This window comes from Ylistrum balloti, unplaced genomic scaffold, assembly GCF_031769215.1.
Source record: "Ylistrum balloti isolate Yb309-2 unplaced genomic scaffold, AGI_CSIRO_Ybal_v1 Utg369740, whole genome shotgun sequence".
Lineage (NCBI taxonomy): Eukaryota > Metazoa > Mollusca > Bivalvia > Pectinida > Pectinidae > Ylistrum > Ylistrum balloti.
The window spans coordinates 1,851,174-1,866,664 of NW_026781950.1; positions in this window are offsets into that span (position 1 = coordinate 1,851,174).

The following is a 15,491-nucleotide window of genomic DNA, read 5'->3' on the forward strand; positions in this document are numbered from 1 at the left end:
CTTAACCAAACGTCATTGTGGATTTATAAGGATTCTTTCATTCAAATGTTTCTTTTGTAAAAAAAAAAATAGATTTCAGAAAGCAGCATATGATAAGCGTGATGATTTTTGTCTCATTATTGTGAACTTTCCATTACTGGGTGACAAAACCATGCGTCCCCGACCGATATTATTTAAATGTCGGCATCTGACAAATCCACAACGCATGGATTCGGGAATTCTGGTGAAATATGATTTTGGGAAAGTTTTACGGTTGCAATAGGGATCTCATAAAGAAATAGGCTTTTGCTCCGTGCTATATGAAGCTGGACCTATTTGTTGACATCGTTGGTCATTGTTGCTTACTTACTCTATCTATTTATCTATTTTTTATTTGTGGACACTTGGTTTCGTTGATAAATAAAGTCCAACAAAGCTACTAATCCTTATTGTAAAAGCTCGTGGACATAGTCCATGGTTTAAATCTACCGATGAAATCATCGAAAATAAACATTCCACGAAAATAAAGTATTAGACAGTATAAACTGTATAAATGTGATACTTCATAAATAGTTAATTTAATTATTTAGGACAATGTTATATCATTACAAAGGTTGGTTGGTAGGATACGTAGGTAGGTAGGTATGTAGGTAGCTAGGTAGGTAGGTAGGGTAGGTAGGAAGGAAGGTAGGTAGGTAGGCGGGTAGATAGGCAGGCAGGTAGGTAGGTAGGTAGGTAGGTATGTGGGTAGGTGGGCAGGCAAGTAGGTAAGTAGGTGACAGCAAATATCTAAATCCTGATATACGGAAGTCCTGTAGTTTTACAATATACAGACCGGGATGACTTGTTTAAAGGCATACTTCTTTTTCTCTGAGACTGGGAAATGTTTTTAAACAATGGTCAGTACTAGGAATTTTCTGGAAGAAGGAAACAGTGACGAGCTATGACGCATACTAAGCATACCATTACACAACGCCAAGGAACTATCTTATTGATTAAACCGCTGCTTACGTCTCTCCTGTAATTTGGACAGTTATTTCAGATTCCGAGACCCATTGATCGATGTTTATTTATGCAGGAGTTTTATCTCGACAGTCTTTTTTTTACATCAATTTGAGCTACTGTCCGTTTGAGAAGCGTTAAATACCCGAACTTAACATTCATTTATCGTAAAAAATTGATGTGATTTTTTGGAGAACCGGTTCTGGTCAGATTCACTGTTATATACAATTTTTGTATAACGAGAGGTCAAATTGAGTTTAAGATGTAGTAATTCCAAAGGTCACAAAGTTATTGTGCAGAATGATGTTCAAGTTATGTATTTTTTTCTAGAAAAAATATTTAAGTGCATAGTATCAACGAAGACACCGAAACACAGCAAAACTCACTAAGGTCTTTGTAAACTGTTTTGATGGGCTCCTTAAAGAACCAGACCTTGTATGAAAACAAAGTATTTCAGTAAAGATAATTATAGTTCGATATAATGGTTATGTCATTCTTCTGTTGGAAGATCTTTCTACCTGAAATTCGACTCTTGTCACGATTTTCACCCTAATTATTCATCTTAAAGGGTTTTCTATATACTTTTCCTGAAATATCCTCCAATATATTTCACAGCCGTACAATTATATAGCCATTCACCTTTCATTGAAAACAATTTTTCTCATAAACAAAGAGTATACTTGTTCATTTTCAAGACAAAATACGCGATTGTTTAATCCAACAGGCGAGTTAGTAATAAAGCGTTGTTTATAAAGAAACACGGGAAGATTATGAATCCAATATAAGAAATTGGGGATTGAATAATAGGCAATCTAATTTATCATAAAACTGCCAAATTTGTTTTTCATCTTTGGCAAGATTCGATATTGTGTGGTTTGAATTCCCAACGTTATCGTAAGAACATATTTGGTTTTGTATTAAGAATTTTATGAGTTCTCAAGCAAGGATTGAGTTATTACAATATAGATGCTGTCTGCAGTCATAATCATTTATCCATTCTGCAAATCCTGAACTGGGGTTTTGAGATCATATCTAAAGAACATGGACCATAATGTTGTTTATATTCTATACCTTTATCTGTTTATGACTTTACCCACGACAGATCGAAAGACTTTAATCCAATCTGAGCGTCAAACCACCACAGCTTACTCTCATTCTACTCAACCTCTGTCATAAGTTTTAACGTAATCCGTAAGCATACTGAAATGAATGGAAGGAAATTCACATCCCAGTTGATAGAATATATAAAACATAAAGGCTTACCACAGAATATGTAAACTATTACCTTAAAACATTACATTCATATAAATGCGAATGATAAAGAATCTTGTTTAAAGTTATTGAACTTTCTGCTTCGAGAGCAACTTAAGAAGGTGCTCAATTATTGAGGGCCTTTATTTCATTGCAATTAAAAAAGGGTTGTATTCATATTTTCACACAAGTAAAAAAAAAAAAAAAAGAATAAGAAAGTATTTTGTATTTAGGTAGTTCTTCACACCGAAAATTTAAAATCACTTTTTTAAAACAGCGATGGACTACATTTTTATATTTCAAAGCACATTGAAACACTACGAGAGGTTGTGTCTTGGTGTTTCTTTCTTCCTTTCGTCTATTTTGTTCATCTGTTTTTTATGTACATATAATCACTTTTATATCGAGTGCTTTCTCTTCCTCCCTTTTTAAACACGCGTTTGACTGACAGCTCTGTTCAATTATATTTGATTAAATCTGGTTTTGATTAGAAAGATGATCCCACATCCAAACGGGAAGTCGTATATTATACGTAGACTAGAAGCTCCAAACGAGCAGGTTCCACTTATAGAATCTATTCTGCTAAATGTTAAAAATAATCTAGAGTACATACAGCCGTAGAGTGTGATGTTTATAAATCACCATGGAAACGCATTTGTGGAAATAAATATTCAGTAAAAGTAAAATAAGGCTTTGCTTCCTCCGTAATTAGGAATTTGATGATGACTATGGTAGAAAACCGACCCGAACTCAACTTTTTCGTTGAAGAGCGTTCATACATATTCTAAAATAGACGTCAAGTTCGACAGCAGAAAAGACGTTGTCCGAAATATGCTTACTGAAAACGTATCGAATATTATTTTTCCTTTTCTTCTTTTACGCACTACAAAATGCTATCTATATAAAGGTACTTAAAAGTACGTAATTTTAAAATATATTTCAATATGGTGTATGCTATTGGCATAACTGTGCCCCTCTGTTGGCTGACATTTTTTTCAGATATATCGAAGACGTCTTGTCTTTAAATCACAAGGAAAAATATTTAACAAATCCATGGTATATACCCACCAGAATAGGAAATCAAAGGAACAGACTCCTCTACATTAGTCGCTTATCTCCATCTTTAACAAACTTGGACAGCTTTTCACTAAACTGTTTGATAACCGTAATGTTTTCAGTTTCCATTTCCCATTTCTGGGTTACAAAATCCCTGCATCCCCCACCTATGACGTTTACATGTCGCAGTTGATTCGATACTCAAGGGATTGTTTCAATTTTAGTGCAAGAAGTGGAAATTATGAGTCATCATAATGTTTTCATACAGAGCAATTTGTTTATTTGTGCGATATCAAGCTGGGCGTGTTTGATGCTGGTTAATTTGCCATTTGGTTCCGTTATTGTGTATTTTGTTCTCATTTAAGAACATTACTCACGTGGATTGACCAAGGTTTACATGGCGACTGTTGTCGAAGAAGAAAAAGAAGCTAACTGTTTCGGAACTTTCTGTCTTATTATCCTTATACTTTTTCAAGAGTCTCCGTGTAAATGTTTCTTTTGTTCACATTTTGTCCTATTTTTATTGAATATAAATTTGAATTATGATTATGTTGACTTGATGGTATGTTCTCGTTTTCTTTTTTTCTCTCTCTCTCTCTCTCTCTCTCTCTCTCTCTCTCTCTCTCTCTCTCTCTCTCTCTCTCTCTCTCTCTCTCTCTCTCTCTCTCTCTCTCTCTCTCTCTCTCTCTCTCTTTTATACCTATTGCCGTGTTGAATGTGTTGATGATATGTCCTATTGAACCAGTGAACATTGTTGCTATACTTTGTAGGGGCATTGGCGGACACCATTCTATGCGCTTTTGTTGTTAACAATTCATTGTACTATATTTTGTTGTAGTAAAATTATTATAGAAATGCATGCATATTACTTAAACTGTATCACAAGCCCGTTTCTTTATCTTTTGACTGATGGACGTGGCGAAATAAATCATTGTTTACTCCCATTAACACAGGGCTAGTGATTCCTTGTATCAATCTGAGAGGAGGTCACGCCACTAGTACATAAGGCAGGCACGCAAGGAGACCTCCTTATCGATTTACTGGCATGACAAATCCCAGATTTATCACAAAATACTTCGAGATGAATCCGTATTTACAGTGCTGTATTATGGACAAACCAGCTACAGATCCATCACGGACAAGTCACTGTCATCTAATTTGTGTAATACATTTATATATCCCCCAGAAACATATTTCCCTGATTCGATTAGAATCAGCTGGTGATCTTGTTTGGCATACAAGTTATCTTTCATTTAAAGTCGCTCCTCCATATTAACTCCGAGCACCTTCCCTTTTATATTTCCATCTCACCTCTTCGAAATGCCAATATCTTATACTTATTACTTCCCCATCTCATCCCTCATCTCCGATATGTTTCATCAAATTATCTTAGATATTTTTTTAATTCAATTTCCGAGTTTTTCTTCCATTGAAGTGACTACTATCCCTTTCGTTAATGTTCTATTTTTCTATTTGATCCAAGTATATTAACAAGCCTGTTCTGTATCACGCTATTCCACCTCACTTCCTTTCTTTGGTTCTGTTAGAACTGACCATCGCCCTTCACTTACCACGAAGAAAATATTTACACGTCAACAAAATTTTTAGAATCAGCAAAATAAATCAAATTCGATGGCAACATTTAACAGAACGATATATACGAAGACCTTTGAAACAGTACATGCCAAGAGAATAAGACCAGGTGTTCTGAAAAAGGTACACATTGTGTAAAACTTGGTTTCTTCCCCCAGCTTTCAAATAATTGATCAATGCCCTGCCAATATATTATCCTATCCTACCTTTCACTCTCCCATCCCTATTCACCAGCTTACCATTGCTTCTCAAATATCAATAACTTTATTCTGCATCACATAGACTCCCCTTTCCCTTAAACTGGACGTCATACAGAGCTGGACTGAATATCACTGTTTTAGTCAAAGTAACAGATATATATTTTTACAGTAATGACCTAACCTCTGCTGGTGATAGATTTATATGGAAACAACTAAGAAGAGCTTTATTGCCGTCTTGACAGTGTGCTGATCAAAGCACGAATTGAGTCTTCTTTCGTAGCCCAGTGAATCGATATGCAACAGTCAGATATCGATTCCCTTCACTACTGCATCGTGCTTGTTTCACCCCGCTTCATATCCCAACACGGCCAGTTACGTAATGGCGAAAGCCCCCTTCCTCCACCTCCTCCTTCATGTTTTTGCGTTGAATCATTCTTATCTTGTCTTCAATAGTGTGTAGCTCATATTGACATAGCCTGTCAAAGACTCCACGATGCTGGCCATGATTAATATCGTCCAAGGCGTGCATGTCTTCTGAGCTGCATCCTTATGATAAATGTGCAGGGAGGCCTAATGGGGAGGATTGATATAGATGGTTACATCAAAAATAACATTATCAATCGTGTTTTTGACAATAAGATTTAATCCAATGTAAGGTATAATTCGTTCGTGTTTGTATATAAGCAGAAGAAGAAGAAAAAATAATAAAAACAAAAATAAAGAACGAGATTGGAAAAATCCTCCCCTTTAGTAAAAGACAATTCAATTGCATTACATAGAAGTATAAGGAAGACTGTGAGACCATCCGCCCCTTTTTCTCAATGTTAACAATGTTTCTTTGATTTCCAATGTATGATAAGATAGATAAGATATACAAAGTGAACTTCTCTTAACATGTATGTATGTGTGGGATCTACCTTAACCAATGCCTTTTTCAAATGTTGATATTAAGATTGTGACAGTAACACAATAAGTATTGTCTTTTGTATCAAAATGGTAGAAAAAATCATCGCCATCGAACAAGCTGTTCAGACCACACACGGTGATTTTACTTACTCCAATAATAAGTGTGCCAGTAAAACAGAAGTCATCTTAGCACAACCAGTAGAATATTAGAGTTATTTGACGTTTCGATGATTACATTGTCACCTTCATAAGACAAAGGACCTGTGTGGAGCGTAATAGCACTGATGTACAGAGTGTTCAAGATGGTAAGGAATCGACAAACTGTTTCGACTGAACTATAATCCTTCGTGCACTAAGCTCGGAAACATTGTGACGACTTGGTCAATGTTGAAAATGGTGTGACGAGATGGTAAAAAGATTATAGACCAAACAACACACAATATAGTAACAATGTACCGTAAATGTAGCCGAGATGGCTACAGTACATTGTTATCATCTTCTGTATGTTATGTCTATCAGTTCGCCATCTCGTCACACCATTTGTAACCTTAGTATACATAGTTTTAAAGTACACCCGAAAAAAATGGCTGACTCCTTACTATCTCGTATACTACTACATATGACATCGTTTGTATGCTCTACACTGGTCATTTGTCTGATGGAAGTGACCGAGTAGTCATCAAAACATCACTCTCTATCATCTACCAATTGTAATATAAGAACTTCTATTCTATTGACATTACCGACCCGAGGAAAATGTTGCGAAATATAAGTGTGTGAAGATTGAAAATGTTTGGTGGTCACTGAAAATGATAAGTCACCATATGTATTAATCAGTATTATAGATGAAACATGGGCAGATAGATAGACGGGCGTTCTTTTTCAAGAATGTTATCAATTAATGTGTCGGAAAAATAATTTATTCCACGAGGATTGCTTCAAAATGGCAAGTATATTTGTCATTTTTGTTATAACGTAATGGATGTGCTGTGAAGTTAAACGCAACTAATAAATTATAAACTTCACATGAAAATGAAAATAACGAAAAAAAATCTGTCTCAATCCATGTACAAGACACATGACAGAGGGTACCAAACAGAAAAGTCTAGGACACACTTTAGGAACCTGTTGCCAATCACACTAAGTTCCCGAAAGTATATCGTGTCATCCATACTTATCTCTACATCTCAGCATCACTGACGAGTCCTCGAAGGACGAAATAGGTCTGTGAGGTAGCATCACTGACGAATCCTAGAAGGATGAAACCGATGTATGATTTAACATCAATGACGAGTCCTAGAAGGACGAAAAAGCTGTATGAAACACTTTAATAATTAATTGTTATATATATATATATTTGTATTGAAATATGATATTCACTTGTGTGTGTTTTATACAATATATCTAAACAACAAATGGTGTTACTTTCTTGTTCAAATTGACTAATTTCCTATGTATGATTGAAAAGTAATCTTTTTTTATATTAAATGAAAATCCAGATTTTTTCCCAAACGACTGTAATGCATAGAGGGGTGTTCTTAAGCTAAATTGTCGTGATATTCAGTATATACAAATGCATGCCTTGCATCCAATTGAATACAAACATAAATCCTTTATTTTGTAAGTTTTCGTAGAGCCGTACGTAAGCGTTTGAAATAGAAAACCGGTTTTAAATATTCACTTTGGCAGGACAAGAGCAATATATGCTATCAATACACCAAGGCCGCTAGACCAAAGACCTTCTCTAATCAATAATTATGAATACATTCTTAAATATTTTGGGCTACATAACCAGCAGCAAGACAATATAACAAACTTCAGCCGACATATCGATATCAACGAACATCGATTGTTTTATGACATTTACATAAGGTTATTAAGCAGACATGTATTTGAAGTTTAAATTCAAGGTAAGCGGCTTGTAAAGATATATGTGTGACACTGAATCTATTGAATGTCAACGTTATGTCTCTTTTTTCTACTCTGAAACCATTCGTTTTCAGCATGACTTCAAGTATGAAATTGTCGTGTGGAGGGGAGGGGGGCTTTTAATATGGAACGATCTGCCGTACTGGCCGTTGTAGTTTATATTATAATATAAACATGAAGTCCTAAAGATTTCCGATATTTACATTGGTATGTAAAATTTCTAATACTTTCAAAGCACACTATACAGACACGCAGCGTTGTTGATACATATAACATTTAACACGCACAAACAGTACACAGTTGGATAAAACATTTGTTTTGTGAAACGAGTCACATGAACTTTTCTTTCTAACGATCTTTAAAAAGATGCAGGGTTCTGCTGATGACATGATGTGGAGATTTTCTTTTTTTTTTTTTTTTTTTGGTGAAAATATTATTTCTTGGGATATAAATCTAAACTGTCTATATGTCTTTGGTGCTCGTTAGTAGTTTTGTTCCGTTGTTGTATACTTTGTTCTTATTTTGGAACGTGACATTACTTACTTGGATTGACCAACGTTTACATGGCGGGTGTCGTCGATGAAGCAAAAGACGTTGACCCATCCGGAACACCTGTTCTTACTTATTCTCCTTGTACTTTTTTCGCGAGTCTCAGTGTAAATCTTTCTATTGTTCATATTTTGTCTTAGTTGTATTTAATCTGAGTTTGAATTATGATTAAATGTGAACCTTCAGCAAACCAGATGTGTGCTAGTTGTTATTACCCGTGTAGTTAAGACATAACATATTTTGTGTTCGATGATATTGAAGACAAAACTATTTTTGTAATACATTATCAAACAGTGTTGTTTCGTTATTAAATAAAGTTTATGTTACGATATGTACGACAAAAGTTATTACTCAATGTTTAACTTTGATTGAAAGAAAGTGTAATAAAACGTTGGTAAATTTTAGTGAAGTCAAGCAATGTCATTCACTGTTTAGTACTTGTGTAGTGTGTTTTTATATGTTTTTAAGCCCAGTTACACGATAACGGTAAAAAATTAGAGAACAAATCCGCAATGGCGAGGAAATCGGCAGAGCTCCGCCGAGATACAATGTACATGTACTACTTGGTAAACTATCCGATGTTGTACCGCGTCCCCGTATGGTACCTGCGTTCTACCGTTATATCAGTTGTGAGGGCGGATGTGCTTCTGAATACACTGTACATGTGACACTTCCCTGCCAGTTTACCGATGCGTTGCTGTTTGGTATACCGAGAAACCTCCGCCAATTGTAGAACGGTATCAGCACAGGAGTATATCGCTGGTGAAATGGCAGGACTCCGAACCGGGGCGCTGCGGATGCTCTACCAACCTTAGTGCATCCATGCCGCAGTACCTAGTGTCGTTGAAGTCATTTTTTTTTCTGCGGCAGGAAGTTCTGAGCTTGTTAAAGAGTAGTTTTCAGTCGCCTGTTGTTGCCAGTTTTGTCGCCAACTTCCTAGTAATGTCATGAATATGTGCTACGCTTTTTTTTTTAGTGACCAGATAATTTTGCGGTGCTTTCTAGAGCCGATTACCGAAAGTCGTCATTTCCTGTTCCAGTATAAGGCTATCCAAATCGGTCTTAGACCGTTTTAGCACTATTAAACGTCAAATGATGCGTCATACGCAAAGAACGCCACTTGTTAAACCCATAGAATATTACTGATTGGGACATGACAGTATTGCCATTATGATATTGCCAAATTATATACCATAGGATAACGGTAAGCCCATTTATTAGTGGTTAAACCATACAATAATGTTTATTGGTTTATTCATAAAACCCATGTCGCTATTGGTTAATCACTCATTGCAATACCATTTAATGGTGGAAAGTCTGTGTTGCACTCAAATGCACAGACTGCTTGTTTTGGTATCTTGTCTGACAACCGATTAAACACATGTGTACAAACACTATACGGGATGTTTACAGCCAGTTTGCAATCACTCCAATATTAAGTAGTACCAAATAGAGCCTAAATCAACACTTTAAGAGGAAACGTATGCCGTATGTTTTGAAGAGATATGGGAAACTCCTCTCTTGAAATAAGTTCTATTGTGAAGGATAAAAGATGTTCCTCATTCAGCATGTTCAAAAGAGGCTTAACTTTATATAACGTTACGACTAGAGAAAAATGAATTGCCATGGGTTGTAGATAAGGAACATTGCTGCTGTGCCAAGGATAATAGCCAGTAACTTAATGCGAGCTGATTGGATAATAAGTAGAGGTTAAGTGTGAATAATAGGATGCATACGGTGTTTGGGATAATACACATCACATTTATACAAGCTTTAAACACGTGTTTCAATAGCTGTCCAGTAGACATCGGCCGTTGTTAACCTTAAGGTAATCTCACCACACGACTTAAGGAGATCATGTGCATTTGTGTTAGGCACTTGTCAAAGCGTGGTACAACACAAATCATAAGATAGCTCTGCAGGAATGGGACAGCAGCTTAGAATGACAAATCAAGACGATATCCCGATGGATTAGATATTTCGGATTGTTACTAGATTTTGCATTTTGTCCAGGGCGATGCTTTATATATATAATAAGATGAATTCTAAACTGAACGTTAAGCAATTATTACATGTAAATATGAGGTAAATTGAAATAGCTGCATGCCGGAATAAAAGTATACAAAACGAATCGGAAAAGGGATCCCAAGGTTCCAATAAATTGCATGCTTTCTCGTGTGGAATATATACCACTAGCTGGATTTTTGGATTATATGTCGCTTGTCGTCAGTATTATGATGTAAATTAGAAACCACATGTCGTCAGTATTATGATGTAAATTAGACACCACATGTCGTCAGTATTATGATGTGAATTAGACACCACATGGCGTCAGTATTATGATGTGAATTAGACACCACATGGCGTCAGTATTATTATGTGAATTAGACACCACATGGCGTCAGTATTATGATGTAAATTAGACACCACATGTCGTCAGTTTGATGATGTGAATTAGACACCACATGTCCTCAGTTTTATGATGTGAATTAGACACCACATGTCGTCAGTATTATGATGTGAATTAGACACCACATGGCGTCAGTATTATGATGTAAATTAGACACCACATGTCGTCAGTTTGATGATGTAAATTAGACACCACATGTCGTCAGTTTGATGATGTAAATTAGACACCACATGTCGTCAGTATTATAATATGGATTAGACACCACATGTCGTCAGTATTATAATATGGATTAGACACCACATATCGCGAGTTCAGTAATTTGGATTAGACAACAAAAGTCATCAGTTTCATAATGTGAATTATGTTCCAAATGCCATACGTCATGGCTTAGACACCAGTGGTTGTCTTTTCGATAATGTTGATTAGAAACCGCAGGCCGTCAGTTTCTTGTTGTTAATCAAAACCAACTGGTTACCACTATGATGATTGGGAATTTTAGTTAGTTCGTCATTTCTATGAGATGGAATAGACACCATAGGTTCTCAGTTTTATGATATTGATTCAATACCACAGGTCGTCTGTGTGATGATGTTGATTCAATACCACAGGTCGTGTGTGTGATGATGTGGATTCACTACCACAGGTCGTCTGTGTGATGATGTTGATCCACTACCACAGGTCGTCTGTGTGATGATGTTGATTCAATACCACAGGTCGTCTGTGTGATGATGTGGATTCACTACCACAGGTCGTCTGTGTGATGATGTTGATCCACTACCACAGGTAGTCTGTTTGATGATGTGGATTCACTACCACAGGTCGTCTGTGTGATGATGTTGATCCACTACCACAGGTTGTCTGTTTGATGATGTGGATTCACTACCACAGGTTGTCTGTTTGATGATGTTGATCCACTACCACAGGTCGTCTGTGTGATGATGTTGATTCAATACCACAGGTCGTCTGTGTGATGATGTGGATTCACTACCACAGGTCGTCTGTGTGATGATGTTGATCCACTACCACAGGTAGTCTGTTTGATGATGTGGATTCACTACCACAGGTCGTCTGTGTGATGATGTTGATCCACTACCACAGGTTGTCTGTTTGATGATGTGGATTCACTACCACAGGTTGTCTGTTTGATGATGTTGATTCAATACCACAGGTTGTCTGTTTAATGATATGGATTAGATACAATGGGACAGTTGAATGATATGTCTGAGTGCTTGACACCTCTGCCCTCGTACCTGAGTACTTGGCATCCCTCCCCACGTACCTGAGTACTTGACATCCCTCACCACGTATCTGAGTACTTGACACCCCTTCCCACATATCTGAGTACTTGACACCTCTTTCCACGTACCTGAGTACTTGACATCCCTCCAAAACTTCTCTCAGTACTTGACACCCCTCCCCACTTTTCTCAGTACTTGACACCTCTCCCCACCTATCCGAGTACTTGACACCCTCCTCACGTATCTGAGTACTTGACATGCCTCCCCACCTATCCGAGTACTTGACAACCCTTCCCACGTATCTGAGTACTTGACACCTCTTTTCACGTACCTGAGTACTTGACATGCCTCACCACTTATCTGAGTACTTGACACCCTTCTCCACTTATCTGAGTACTTGTCAGCCCTCACCACTTATCTGAGTACTTGACATGCCTCACTACTTATCGGAGTACTTGACACCCTCCTCACGTATCTGAGTACTTGACATGCCTCCCCACCTATCCGAGTACTTGACTCCCCTCCCCACTTTTATCAGTACTTGACACATCTCCCTACTTATCTGAGTACTTGACACCCCTCTCCACATATCTGAGTACTTGACATGCCTCACCACTTATCTGAGTACTTGACATCACTTTCCACATATCTGAGTACTTGACATGCCTCACTACTTATCGGAGTACTTGACACCCTCCTCACGTATCTGAGTACTTGACATGCCTCCCCACCTATCCGAGTACTTGACACCCCTCCCCACTTTTCTCAGTACTTGACACCTCTCCCTACTTATCTGAGTACTTGACACCTCTTTTCACGTACCTGAGTATTTGACATGCCTCACCACTTATCTGAGTACTTGACACGCTCTCCACTTATCCGAGTACTTGACACCCCTCTCCACATATCTGAGTACTTGACATGCCTCACCACTTATCTGAGTACTTGACATGCCTCACTACTTTTCGGAGTACTTGACACCCTCCTCACGTATCTGAGTACTTGACATGCCTCCCCACCTCTCCGAGTACTTGACAGCCCTCCCCACTTTTCTCAGTACTTGACACCTCTCCCTACATATTTGAGTACTTGACACCTCTTTTCACGTACCTGAGTATTTGACATGCCTCATCACTTATCTGAGTACTTGACAACCCTCCCACGTATCTGAGTACTTGACACCTCTTTTCACGTACCTGAGTACTTGACATGCCTCACCACTTATCTGAGTACTTGACACCCTTCTCCACTTATCTGAGTACTTGTCAGCCCTCACCACTTATCTGAGTACTTGACACGCTCTCCACTTATCTGAGTACTTGACAAACCTCACCACGTATATGAGCACTTTACATCCCTCACCACTTATCTGAGTACTTGACACCCATTCCCACTTATCTGAGTACTTGACATGCCTCACCACTTATCTGAGTACTTGACACCCATTCCCACTTATCTGAGTACATGACATGCCTCACCACTTATCTGAGTACTTGACACCCATTCCCACTTATCTGAGTACTAGACATGCTTCACCACTTATCTGGGCACTTGACACCCCTCTCCACATATCTGAGTGCTTGACATCCCTCCTCACGTACCTGAGTACTTGACATGCCTCACCAATCACTTTTGTGATAATTGAAAAACTTTCGTATGGCCCAACAGAAGAAACAACCTGGCGGAAGAAATAGAAATTGTGTACATGACATCTCTCCCAGGTATATGCATCGCAAGAAAAAGATAACAAAAATAATATTTTTATATGGAATGTCCCTGCTTCATGAATATGTATATGTTATGGTTTTGGTTTCGACTCTATGGTTAAAGAAATACGAACTGCTATATAAAGGTACTACTTGTTAACAGTTCTACGACAAGAGTGTTTATTTATGATTGATAAATTCTTAAATGAATTACAACAGTGATCCGGTCTCGTCCATTGCTTGTATCGATCAGCTGGTAGAGGCATAGAGGGATATATATGTATCAAGCACGTGGGATATTGGCTGCTTTGCATCATTGATATTTGTCTTTAAATCCTCTGGTTTTTTTTTTTTTTTTTAATAAATCTATTATATCTTAACTTCAGTTGGACATGTTGCATGTAGATACAATTAACTGCAAAAAGATGAATAAAAGATTTGTCTGTTATAGACAAAAGGTTTTAATATGGTTATGAATTTGTCAGAACTGATCCCAGATCGACTTCAGTTTGACGTCATTGCGAAGACTTGTTGCGAATATAATTGATCGCTGGTATCTTCATAGCATGTTTTCTGACAAACCTCGAGGAAATCGAAACAGTGGCTGGTAAAATGGAGAGCAATAAACGAAACGATTATTGAAGCCGAGTTCTTTTTGACCACGAACAACGTATTCTACAAATGGACATAATTAGGTTGGTTTTCGTCTGGCTGGTCACGTCCGTTCGGTCCAGTCTGTGTACGACCCTTCCAGTGTCCGACTTCGCTGATTGAAGTCAACAGATATGTTGATATTCCTAGGTTGGTTATATTTGTCGATGTCACGAACGAGGGATATGTGTCTTTTCTTTGTTTAGATTGTCCTTGAAATAAAAATGGGATTGGGCTCTGTCTTGTTAGCTAATGGTTTAGAGTCGGACTATATTTTGTTGAGAATATTCGTCCCATTCAAGATTGAAACTATTATTAAGACAAACTCAATGAGAATTGTTGATTGTATTATTTTGTCCTGTTCGACTCCTTCAATGGGTAAGTGTATCAGATTCAAAAGGACTGTGTGTTAGTATACTCAACTAAACAAAACTCAACAAAAAAATAAAACCAATATTCAACATTGTGGAATTTCTTTTTCCTAATATTCCTGTACATTTTCATGAATTTCTTGATTTTGGGTAGGTGGTGATTATTTATTTTAAAGTTCCATTTCAAAAACGTAAAAAAACCCCTTAAAGTTGGCAATGTTAAAATAAGATTTGCATTCCGTGTACTTCATTCCATTTTAACTTATTTGCAAGAAGTACCGTCATTAGGAAAAGAATGACTATGCATTATTTATACCGTAACCCAGTTGTTTTATAGTTTTTTTTCTTGAATTTTTTTAAAACTCAGAAGAAAGATTTCCTGAGAGATATTTGAGACAGAACATTTAGAATAGGCTATTGGTTCCGGGAAAAATAGCTTCTTCTGCTTTGATAGCGACTTCTCTACCGAGATCTAGTTTTTGTCGGGAATATTTTATTTCTTAGTGTGCTAGGAAGTCGTGTAGAAAAGTGACATTATTTACTTGGATTGACCAAGGTTAACATGGCGGATGTCGTCGATGAAGCAGAGACGTTTGCACTTCCGAAACACATGGTCATATTTCCTCAGCAACATTTCAAGAATTCTCCAT